Genomic DNA, 8,899 nt, shown 5'->3' on the forward strand with positions numbered 1-8,899 from the left:
CTTAAACGCAGTGGGTTAAAAATAGTGAATGAAAATTAATCCCCCAAAAACTACATTTGAAAAAACATTTTTGTCACCAGAATAAAATAAAAAAACACCTTTTTTTAAAAAAAAGATGAACTGAAACTACATCTTATGTTTATAACTAGAGTAAAATTATCCTTATGGTTCGTTACGGTCTTTGTCAATATCATACATGAGCTTTCAGAGTCCATTTTTGATGTAGTACAGAAGAGTTGTAATTGACTTGAGTTTATTAAACAAAACTAAAATAAATACTAAAACATCAATCTCCAACTAAATTCAAGCATTATTAATACAATAAAATAACAAACCTACTGTAAAAGCAAACTGAATTTACAAAGAACCGTCAATACAAATACAAATCTAGGATAAGCCTGATCAATGCCAAGGGGTCATGTGTCTGATACAAGCAGGCATGATGTGGGTGTGTGAATTGATATTGCTCTGCAGTTGAATGCATCTGCATGCAAATGAGCAACTGATGTGGGTGTGATAAAGATGGTCCAGTGAATTCCTGCATCCTGGTCTGGCTTTTACATCCCAGCACTTCGTACTGACATGCATACGTGGTCATACTTGTCATTTCCGCTCTCACTCTCTCACACACACACCCTTTCCCCCAGCTAGATTTGCACGGACACCTGGGCTAATTCTTGAAAACAGTGACTTTTCTTCCGGCTAGAGGCTAAAAATCCAGATAAAGCAAAGTGTGAATTTGACACACCACAAAGCAGTGTGTTAAAAACCCTGCCAAATACAAGTGATAAAAGTTCTATTATATTGAACTTTTGAATCCAACACATTTGCATTTGATTCAGAACTTCGGCATTTTGTTTATTTATTTAACTTTAAGTGCAATACATTTTAATTGAATCATTTTTCCTTTTTCATACTGTGCATAATGTAATAGTGGCTTACAATTTTACCAAATATGTTTACCTTTTAGGAATGAAGCGCCATGCATTTTTTAGGTGGTACATTTGTAAAACATTTGAGAACCAATGTACTACACAATCCAACTAAGAATTCCGGTTAGTTAAGGATGATGACAAAATGCATCTTGAAAACGTAGGCTAATCAAACCAGCTGAAGAAGAAATCCCATAAACAAATAAAATAGCGCAAACTCCAAAGTCTCCAATATGGGTGTCTACACATTTGTGTGTGTTTTTTTTTTCTCCACAAAAGTTTGTTGACCACCCCTGGGGAGCTGAAAAGATGCCATTTGTAGCATTTAATGTGTTTTGCTGACATGAGACATTTGCTGGCCCCAGCTTGTACAAAAGTCCCTGGATAAAGGGCTTTTGCCTTAAATCCCAGATAGCCTCCCAACTCCAAGGAGGACTTAACTGGCGACTGGCAGCCACCATGGGAGGTGGGATCTTTTTTTTTTTTTTTTTTGTGCCTGAGCTTTTGGACTGGAGCTTGGGGTTGGCGAAGGGGGTAGGTAAATATTTGGGTCAGCAGTAGAGGTATAAGTGTGCTACCCTTGGCAGGCTATGAGACCATTTGGAGTCAGCACGAGGGCTGAGCAGTAACAAATTCCTTCGGATTTGGAATGAGCTGCGCTGGCCAGGCTCGCTGTAAAGATTAAATATCATTTAGGAGACAGTACAATTTTTGAGTGTGTGTGCAGTTGCCTGTTGGGGGGGGCCGATGACTGGCACCGTGCAGCTGCCCTCTGACCTTTGTACTTGTGCGTGCGTCAAATGCTACGCCCGCTGGTAAGGTCGGAGAATGCAAACGCCGCCGCCCTGTGTAGCGAGCCCCTACCCACACAGCTGCTCACCATACTGTCACCGGCACACACCGCACCTGTTTGCATGTGTTTTTGTGTCAGCGCATGCCATGTGTGTGCCAGCGCCATGACACACCGGAATAGACCAAACGTGAGAGCGTGTGAACGGAGCAACCTTTGGGCCGGTTCCTTTCCTGGTGACACTTTAACCCCCTATATCCTTCTCCACCCTCGACCAAGTCATATCCTTCCTTCCTGAAAACGTCGACTACTCTGTCAGCTCATTAGCTTCATCTCTTGCAGTGTGACGTGTATAATCTGCTCCAGTCTTAAGCGCTCATTAATGGAGCTACACTGATGGTTTAAGCAGATATATTATGGGATTGATACTGTAATGAAAGGCTCAGGAAAACAGAGAAATTCTTTGTCATTTGAAGTTAGCCCTGTGAATAGGCCCACATTAAAACCCTGTAAAATTAATTTGAATGTGTTTTCATGACACAATAAGCGGAATACAGCGGAACCTCAAGTTACGAACTTGGTTGGATCTGAGCCCGATTGTAACCTGAACTGTTCATAAATTGAGGTAATGTTTCCCATTGAAAGGAATGGAAATTCAATTAATGTGTTATAATTCTTTTATTTGTATCTTCCATTTAGATATAAATGGCAGTCCGTGGCCTCTTCATTGTGCCTCATTGTCAATTGTGAGTGCGTGCACATAAGATAGAAAAGCCGCAGAGTGGAGAGAGGATTAAAACAAAAAAGTCAAACTGAGCTTTTCCTGCTGGCATGCACACACACTGTAGAGTGCCTCATTGTCACAGCGTGACCCAGTCTATTCCAGCCATCGAAGGCTCCAAGTAGTTATATGGATGTGTGGTGGATGTGTAAGTTTAAGATTTCCACAAGACCCCTTGACACAACTACAGCATGCAGTTAGCCACCGAGCAATGTCCACATCCCGAAAATCCATCGTTCCTGCTTGTGACTTGCACCTCCTGTTGTAGAGTGAAAAGCCCCTTGTTGACCCAGTGGGATATACTCCAACCACATGAGGCTTTCAACAGATATATTTTTGTGACTCAAAAATTACGTGATATGTAAGTATACATAACAACAAGCTAGACAAGACAGCCTCCATGTTTCTTTATGGTTTGGTTTGACACGTGCACTGGACTTGCCCACAGCATTTGAGAAATGGAGTCAATGGCTATTTATGATTTTAAAGTCTCATTTTCTAGACTTGGTGATTTTTCTCTTCATTCAAGTTAGGAGGGTTTGTTAACACTCTTGTCTACCTTATGATATATTCAGGAGAAATATTTATTTTCATTTGACTTGGACTTAAAGTCAATATCAGAATATCTGAAGTGACCTTAATTGGTGGAAATATTGTTATAATGGGGTCAAGATGGCACTGCATTACAAACACATCGTTATCCATTTCATGAATAAGACGGGGTAATAGTCAGCTCACATCCTGGAGCATATCTGGTTCTTTCTGCCATGTGTGCTCGAGGATGGCCAGGCAGATTAAAACATTTAGGCGGCAGATGAAATGGGATCAATAAATAATGAGTTGGAAATGTCATGTGTGTCACTTTATCATCAGCAGTTCACGTTGATGTGGTTGCTTATCGCTGGCCGCAAATTACTCACAGCACTAGCTATGAATAAGATTAGCGTTCTCATTTTCCCAGAGAAAACCCCAATAAATAAAATTACTATACTGTACAATTTATTTTGAACATTTCCATGCATCGCGTTGAGTAAATATGACAGTCAGCAGGATTGCATCAAAGTAATGTAGATTTTGTCATTTCCTCAAATACAGCGCGGAAAACATGTGACTGAGTAGAATCTCTCCTCCCCTTATCAGCAAAACGGTCTCATTAAAAAAAAGGAGGCGTTAACAGCAATGTGCGTGAACAGAGCACAGGTCATTTCACAACTAAATATAGTTATATCTCAGCACTATAGCTTGCATGATTATCACATTGGCAGCAAAGAAACGTGTCACCTTTCAATGACCTCTGTTGATGAATATATTTTCATAAACAGGATAAGCAGTCAAATGCACAATCGGCAGGATAAATGTTACTGTGACAGCTTGACAGTCATTCGGCGCAGTTACCCTTTTGCAATGAGATTGTGGACTATTTTTGATTTGTCCTTTACTGTGACGCTCGCAAGAAGTTTGTCAAATAGAAACTAGACACTGTTTCATTTGACGTTATTATGAGCTCCACTCAGCCAGGTCTCTGCCGGGCTATGCGTAGGTCCAAATGATTATCTCAAGCATTGTAGCTCAACATTGTTAGCCTTTATTGCCTAACATTGGCATGTAAACATTTTATTTCATTACAATTGCTCCATTAGCATCATTATCTTTATTCACCGATCGACCAGAAGAAAGCACAGTGGAGAAAGTGTCTCATTGTATAGTATTGTGCTATTTAAACAAACTGCTTGGGGGGGTTACAGTAATCCAGAAGGCTGGGCTTGAGAAATCAGTGGCCAGATTTTTGACATGGGTGGCCTCTGCGGTTTGACTGTGTTGGGGATTTAGAGAAAAGCTTTGCATGTAGACTGGAGGACCAGAGGAGCCTCTCAACAGGACAGCACAGTCAGGTGACAAATGGTGCCTGAGGCCAGCCAAGTGCCAGAAATGGCCTCTTAATCAATCAGAGGTCACTCGGGAGGCCCGGTCCAGACTGCTCCCACCCTGGGAGTCAGCCATCTGATGGAACACTCAATGCCAAAGCATGTTGCACAATCTTTTCTTGGAGTTGGTGTACCACTGCTCCTGCAATTGTCATTAGGCCCATTTCCACCAAATGGTACCGTATGGTTTGACCGACTATGACTTGGAATGGAAACTAACCTTGGGTATGCAGATGAGATGGGGTGACTCTTTCACCCCAATCAACTGATTGCAAGGGTGTGGTGGAAAAAGTGAAACAACACAGGTTCTTTTGATATCCTTTCAAAGATTTGAAAATGGAAGTGCCTCCATCCTAAATAAATCTTACCACATGATGGAAATTTTTATTTTTTTTTTTTTAACAAAATTGTCTATTTACACAATCTTTTCAACTTTGACTGAATATATGGTTTTCCATACAATATTAATCATAAGGACAACACATTGTACCACTTGTAACAAATTAACAAAATCATGTCCTGGCATGCATACAACAGTGCTTTCAGTCAGATTTATTGTTAGGTCAAGATTATACTGATTCATTTACAATGTATACTCTTCAGTGGAATCTCAATGTATTGGACTAATTAATTCAAACTGTTTTATCCTCACAAGGGTCATGGGTATACAAGAAACTATCCCAGCAGTCAGTGACGAGGTACACCCTGAACTGGTCGCCAGCCAATCGCAGTGCATACAAAGACAAACAACCATTCACACTCACACCTATGAACAATTTGGAGCGGTCAATCGGCCTACCATGCATGTTTCTCGGGGAGAACATGCAATCAAAGCCTCCAACTCTGAACTGTGAAGTACATGTGCTAACAAAAATATCTTGGTACTGTATGAAATGTTTTAAACTTGATACAACTTCATCTCACTGGAGCTTGGGGGAGAGGGGGATAATGGGATGCAGCTGGTCATTTAAACCGCAACTTTCGTGCGCATTCTTTTTTCACCTCCATTACAATTACTATAGATTCAATAGAAAAGGGCTTGACAAAAACCCAGCTGTTTATTGTACCAAAAATAGCATATTAACGAGACATGTACAAGTACCACAAGATGAGAACTTGCTCCAGCAAACAACAGGCATGGATACACTGACACGCTCTTTTTGAACGTGTAAATGGCGAAGATAATATAACATTCAGCCCCTGCTCGCATGGCTGCCACATATGTCCATTCATTGTCCTTAATGGGAAAGTCGCCCCTGCAAACATGGCCATCACATAGACACGTTTGCTCTTGTCTACTGAATATCAATGACAAAAGCAGCATAAACTGAAAAGGTGTGTCCCTGTCTCTGTCCGTTGTTTGTGCCACAGGTTACCGATTACTTGTGCAGAGGCCAAATGAATGCCAATTCTGGAACTAAGATGGTGCACATCACTCAGCAAACCAGATCACATACACAATGAAGGAACACGTAAATGCAAGGGGGGGGGGGGGGGGGGATTTGGTGGGAACCTCATCAGTAGTTGAGGCGAAGACGCATTCAACTCTTTCTTACAGATGAGCTACTGCCGCCACTAATTTTATTCCCAAGGCATTTCATTACAATTGAGAGTACCCTTAACCTGTCATGTCCTCTGATGATCTGCTGGGAAATAGTTGCAATAAAATCTTTCCCCCTGAGGTGTACTGGCCTCAAGCATGTAACCCCCATCCTTGACACATGGCCATCTGCACTAGCATTTCTGGCAGTAAATAAGGGCGTGTAGCACAGGCCAGCCCAACCTAAGGCCAAGCCCTTTGCATTCTCCTCTACAACCAGAGGCCCACCCTGCACACCCCCTGGGGTTCACCGACACACGGCGAGCTCCCAAGGGAAACGTGAGGCTCTGGCGGTAGCATGGCCCTTGTGCTTTTTATCTCCAGCCCCCTCACTTGCCCTACCATGTTGCATGCACATCCCTTTATTCGCCCACTGCCATCTATCCATCAACCTTCCCACCATGAAGAAATACATTTGTCCAGACCAACCAGTGTTTAACACTTTCACCTGTCTGTCCAACTGCTGTGATTACCTCAAAATATTACATTAAATTGAACAAGAATGATTGTAGCAATATTAGGACTCTGATGTTAAAGTAGGGAGGGGAGCACTGGCATGACTACTTAAAAGCCACTGATATTGAGTCACGTTGCCATTACACCCCCAGTAATACTGTCAATCCGCAGGAAAAAGGGCCGATCAATACAGCCATCAATCACTGGACACCCATCAATCCATATATCTATTCACTCATTCTGACTCTCAGTCCTGGCGTCCGCACAAACATTGAACACATTGATTGATCCGCCACTAGCCCCCTCTCCCACTCATGAAGCTTCATGCTGATTCAGTACTCAACAAGGGTACAGCAATGGCACAGAGGTAACCCAGGAGCATTGACAGAAAGGGGATTAAAAGCCAAAGAAATACAACACAGTTGAAATGATTCAACACAAGTGGGAGACAGAACTGATAATCTTATTCAAAAAAGGAGGAAGAAGGTGAAACAAGTGGGAGACAAAGACATGCAAGAAGTGTCAAACTCGGATCAGGGGGGATCAGTAGTGCAAACTAGTGTTTCCTCTGCAAGCATTCAGATGCAGATGCAACTTTCACAGCGCACAATGGAGGTTGTCCGGAGTGTGGGGGAGTGTGTGCATTTGCGATGATGGTGCACGCAAAAAAAGGCTTCTCACACATCTGCTAACTTGCATCTCTGATGGGGGTGCAAATAGGCCTCCGTTGTGCTACCACGCAGACCCGGCTGGAGTGACCCGACGCCTCCGATGATAACATCACACACACTGGAGCACCCTCATCGTTGTTGTTTACATGCATGACGCCTGACGACTATGTAAATGCAGCAGACAATAGAATATTCAACATCACAATGTTGACAGTATAACAAAGTGTTTATTTACATGCACTGCTGTTGTCCTTTACCAAGGACAAATTCAAACACTTTCAAGATGAATGTTCAAGCATTTTCCGTGGAGGTAGTAAATTAAAGATTTTCTACCAGCACTGCACATACCTAATATCACAAAGATTTTCAAATCATGGTAGGTACAATAGAAAACACACATTTTACTTGATCCTAGAGATAGATGTAATCATGTCAAACATTTTATTTATTACAAATTCACTGCTCTTTGAACCATCAAAAAGCATGACGTTAAATGTTTCAGGATTTAAAGGAAGTGGAGAAATCTTTCAATTTTATTTATTTGGAAGGGATACTAGAATGCTAAAACAGTGGAAACACATCAAGCCTGATACAATGATACAGTTTTGCAGCACTACAATCACAATAATAAACCGCAAAAAAAACAAACTAATAGCTCTCTGGCAACTGGAAACGGTACTCTTCATGATAGGAAAGTACGGAGGAGCCTCGGTTTTCGAAAACAATCCGTTCCAGAAGGCTGATCGAGAAGAGAATCATTCGAATTCTGAATCACATTTTCCCATTACAAATAATGGAAAAGAAAATTAATCCGTTCCAAGCCAAAAAAACCCCGTCATTTTTTCATTTGCGCATTTTTGTCCTATCGCACAACTGAAGCGCACCGCCGAACGCGCACCGCCGAACGCGCAACCGTAGCACGCCGCCAACCGCGCAACTGCACCGCGCTGGTCGCATTATTGTTAGAGCCGTCGCTGAAATTTAGAAAATACTTTTAAAGTCCTGATGTACTTTCCAAAATTTAAGTGGACCTCAGTGCGCAGGGAGCTGAATTTTGTCCGATCGCGCAACTGCAGCGCACAGCCGAACGCGCAGCTGTAGCGCGCCGCCGACCGCGCAGCTGTAGTGCGCCGTCGACCGCGCAACTGCACCGCGCTGGTCGCATTATAGTGACAGAGCCGTCGCTGAGATTTAGAAAGTACTTTTAAAGTCCTGATGTACTTTCCAAAATTTAAGTGGACCTCAGTGCGCGTGAAGTTTAATTTTGTCCGATCGCGCAACTGCAGCGCATCGCCGAACAAGCAACCGTAGCGCGTCGCCGACCGCGCAACTGCACCGCGCTGGTTGCGTTATTGTGACAGAGCGGTCGCTAAAAATTAGAAAATATGTTTAAAGTCTCAATAGACTTTCTGAAATTGAAGTGGACCTCAGTGCGCAGGGAGCTGAATTTCGTCCGATCGCGCAACTGCAGAGCACAGCCGAACGCGCAGCCGTAACGCGCAACCGACCGCGCAGCCGTAGTGCGCCCCCGACCGCGCAACTGCACCGCAATGGTCGCATTATTGTGACAGAGCCGTCGCTGAGATTTAGAAAGTACTTTTAAAGTCCTGATGTACTTTCCAAAATTTAAGTGGACCTCAGTGCGTGTGAAGTTTAATTTTGTCCGATCGCGCAACTGCAGCGCATCCCCGAACGCGCAACCGTAGCGCGTCGCCGAACGCACAACTGCACCGCGCTGGTCGCA

General features: G+C 43.0%; 1 protein-coding gene across 3 annotated transcripts in view; it reads right to left on the reverse strand.

Annotated features, from left to right (window-relative positions):
* The window catches only part of LOC147059179 (uncharacterized), a 204,966-nt gene that overhangs the window by 150,271 nt on the left and 45,796 nt on the right, over positions 1–8,899 (reverse strand). The gene's annotated exons all lie outside the window — the stretch shown is intronic.

This window comes from Syngnathus leptorhynchus, chromosome 3 (assembly GCF_054491065.1).
Source record: "Syngnathus leptorhynchus isolate UIUO chromosome 3, UIUO_Slep, whole genome shotgun sequence".
In the NCBI taxonomy this organism is placed as follows: Eukaryota; Metazoa; Chordata; class Actinopteri; order Syngnathiformes; family Syngnathidae; genus Syngnathus; species Syngnathus leptorhynchus.